The following is a 3,971-nucleotide window of genomic DNA, read 5'->3' on the forward strand; positions in this document are numbered from 1 at the left end:
AAGCTTTACATTAAAATCAAGATAGAAACTGGAAATAATGGAAGTCAAAGCTGAAGGCAAGAGAGGTGGAAGCCATTTTGAAAGGAAGATAGAAAATAAGTGCTCGTTTGTACCGATGGCATGTCGATCAGGATGATGCAAGTTTTTATCAATGAAATAAAATGTCACTTGAGAGTGACTCCAAGAAAGAAATATGCCTAACAAGCTGAGTGCTTGGTCTTTGGCACAACCCAGGATTGAACCAAGGACCTTTTTTATCTTTAGTTTAACACTCTCCCAACTGAGATATTTTAGCCAGGTGTCACGAAAAGCTTTCCGTATCTTTTTTAATCATTGTAGACAAGACACAGAAGTCTAAATCATTCACTGTGAGGGTACAGCTATGTCTTAAACTTTGCTGTATCCTTCTGCAGTTAACTGGGTGTAATTAGGGAATTCGTTTTTTATTGTGCAAGCTAGGTATTTCTTTTTTTCTAAACTCTAAGTAGGCTAGCAATCTAATGCACAGAAATGTGTGGCATGAGTAAGCAAGCTATTTCATCCGACACTTTGGTTCAAGGGAAGATGGAGACTGATGCAGACTGCGGTTTACCTAAAAATCAAGATAGAAACAGTAAATAATGGAAGTCAAAGCTGAAGGCAAGACAGGTGGAATCCATTTTGAAAGGAAGATAGAAAACAAGTACTGTCTTGTACTGATGGTATGTCAATTAGGTTGATGAAAGGTTTTATCAATTAAATAAAACGTCACAAGAAGCTGAATCCAAGAAAGAAACACGCCTAACAAGCTGTCTTCTGAGTCTTTGCCGAAACCCGGGATTGAACCAGGGACCTTTAGATCTTCAGTCTAACGCTCTCCCAACTGAGCTATTTCGGCCAGTTACTTCACAGGTCCCTCCGTTTTCTTCTTAATCATTGTAGACAAGACATACACCTCAAAATCATTCACTTTGAGGATACAGCTATGTCTTAAACTTCCGGTATCCTTCTGCAGCTAACTGGGTGCATTTACTCATTTACTTTTTTGGTGCACAACCTAGGTACTTCTTTTATTCCAAACTCTGAATAGGCACACAAATGTGTGGGATGAGTAAGCAAGCTATATCATCTGACAGCTTGGTTCATGGGAAAATGGAAGATGATGCAGCCTAAGCTTTACATTAAAATCAAGATAGAATCTGGAAATAATGGAAGTCAAAGCTGATGGCAAGAGAGGTGGAAGCCATTTTGAAAGGAAGATAGAACGCAAGTGCTGTGCTCTACTGATGGTATGTCGATCAGGTTATTGAAAGGTTTCATCTATGAACTAAAATGTCTACTGAAGCTGACTCCAAGAGAGAACTACACCTAATTAGCTAGGTGCTCAGTCCTTGCCGAAACCCGGGTTTAAACCAGGGATCTTTAGACCTTCAGTCTAACGCTCTCCCAACTGAGCTATTTCGGCCAGTTGTCAGAGAATACCTTCCTGATGATTCTTAATCATTGTAGGCAACAAGTGGGCATCTGATCAATCACTAGGAGGGTACATCTATGTGTTAAAGTATGCTGTATCCTTCTGCAGCTAACTGGGCACAATTAGTCAATTTATTTTTTATTGCGCAAGCTAGGTATTTCTTTTTTTCTAAACGCTAAATAGGCTAGCAATCTAATACACAGAAATGTGTGGCATGAGGAAGCAAGCTATATCATCTGACACTTTGGTCCAAGGTTAGATGGAAAATTATGCAGGCTACAGTTTACCCTAAAATCGAGATAGAAACGGCAAATAATGGAAGTCAAAGCTGAAGGCAAGAGAGGTGGAATCCATTTTCAAAGGAAGATAGAAAACACGTACTGTCTTGTACTGATGGTATGTCAATTAGGTTGATGAAAGGTTTTATTAATTAAATAAAACGTCACCGGAAGCTGACTCCAAAAAAGAAACTTGCCTGACGAACTAGCTGCTCAGTCTTTGACCAAACCAAGGATTTAACCAGGGACCCTTAGATCTAAAGTTTGACGTCCTCGCAACTGAGCTCTTTCAGCCCGTTTTTTCACAGTGCCTTCCTTATTATTGTTAATCATTGTAGACAAGAAATATAAGTCGCAATCATTCACTGTGAGGGTACAGCTATGTGTTACACTTTGCTGTATCCTTCTGTAGCTAACTGGGGGCAATTACTCCTTTACTTTTTTGCTATGCGAGCTAGGTACTTCTTTTTTTCTAAACTCTGAATAGGCTACCACTCTCATAAACAGAAATGTGTGGCATGACCAAGCAAGCTATATCATCTGACAGTTTGGCTCATGGGAAAATGGAAGATGACGCCGGCTACGGTTTACATTAAAATCAAGATAGAAACGGGAAATAATGGAAGTCAAAGCTGAAGGCAAGAGAGGTGGAAGCCATTTTGAAAGGAAGATAGAAAATAATTGCTCTTTTGTACCGATGGCATGTCGATCAGGTTGATGCAAGTTTTTATCAATGAAATAAAATGTCACTTGAGAGTGACTCCAAGAAAGAAACATGCCTAACAAGCTGAGTGCTTGGTCTTTGGCACAACCCAGGATTGAACCAAGGACCTTTGTTATCTTTAGTCTAACATTCTCCCAACTGAGATATTTTAGCCAGGTGTCATGAAAAGCTTTCCGTATCTTTTTTAATCATTGTAGACAAGACACAGAAGTCTAAATCATTCACTGTGAGGGTACAGCTGTGTCTTAAACTTTGCTGTATCCTTCTGCAGTTAACTGGGTGTAATTAGGGAATTTGTTTTTTATTGTGCAAGCTAGGTATTTCTTTTTTTCTAAACTCTAAATAGGCTAGCAATCTAATGCACAGAAATGTGTGGCATGAGTAAGCAAGCTATTTCATCCGACACTTTGGTTCAAGGGAAGATGGAGACTGATGCAGACTGCGGTTTACCTAAAAATCAAGATAGAAACAGTAAATAATGGAAGTCAAAGCTGAAGGCAAGAGAGGTGGAAGCCATTTTGAAAGGAAGATAGAATGCAAGTGCTGTGCTCTACTGATGGTATGTCGATCAGGTTATTAAAAGGTTTCATCTATGAACTAAAATGTCTAGTGAAGCTGACTCCAAGAGAGAACTACACCTAATTAGCTAGGTGCTCAGTCCTTGCCAAAACCCAGGATCGAACCACGGACCTTTAGATCTTCAGTCTAATGCTCTCCCAACTGAGCTATTTCAGCCATTTGTCAGAGAATACCTTCCTGATGATTCTTAATCATTGTAGGCAACAAGAGGGCATCTGATCAATCATTAGGAGGGTACATCTATGTGTTAAAGTATGCTGTATCCTTCTGCAGCTAACTGGGCACAATTAGTCAATTTATTTTTTAGTGCGCAAGCTAGGTATTTCTTTTTTTCTAAACGCTAAATAGGCTAGCAATCTAATACACAGAAATGTGTGGCATGAGGAAGCAAGCTATTTCATCCGACACTTTGGTTCATGGAAAGATGGAGACTGATGCAGACTGCGGTTTACCTAAAAATCAAGATAGAAACAGTAAAAAATGGAAGTCAAAGCTGAAGGCAAGAGAGGTGGAATCCATTTTGATAGGAAGATAGAAAACAAGTACTGTCTTGTACTGATGGTATGTCAATTAGGTTGATGAAAGGTTTTATCAATTAAATAAAACGTCACCAGAAGCTGAATCCAAGAAAGAAACACGCCTAACAAGCTGTCTTCTGAGTCTTTGCCGAAACCCGGGATTGAACCATGGACCTTTAGATCTTCAGTCTAACGCTCTCCCGACTGAGCTATTTCGGCCAGTCCATTCACAGATCTCTCCGTTTTCTTCTTAATCATTGTAGACAAGACATACACCTCGAAATTATTCACTTTGAGGGTACAGCTATGTCTTAAACTTCCGGTATCCTTCTGCAGCTAACTGGGTGCTTTTACTCATTTACTTTTTTGGTGCGCAACCTAGGTACTTCTTTTATTCCAAACTCTGAATGGGCACACAA

General features: G+C 39.5%; 1 non-coding gene across 1 annotated transcript; it reads right to left on the bottom strand.

Annotated features, from left to right (window-relative positions):
* Positions 1-804: 804 nt before the first annotated feature.
* On the bottom strand, positions 805-877 carry TRNAF-GAA (transfer RNA phenylalanine (anticodon GAA)). The gene has a single exon. It is a non-coding gene; the product is annotated as a tRNA-Phe (tRNA).
* Between the last annotated feature and the right edge of the window lie 3,094 nt (positions 878-3,971).

Source organism: Pleurodeles waltl, chromosome 8 (assembly GCF_031143425.1).
Source record: "Pleurodeles waltl isolate 20211129_DDA chromosome 8, aPleWal1.hap1.20221129, whole genome shotgun sequence".
NCBI lineage: Eukaryota > Metazoa > Chordata > Amphibia > Caudata > Salamandridae > Pleurodeles > Pleurodeles waltl.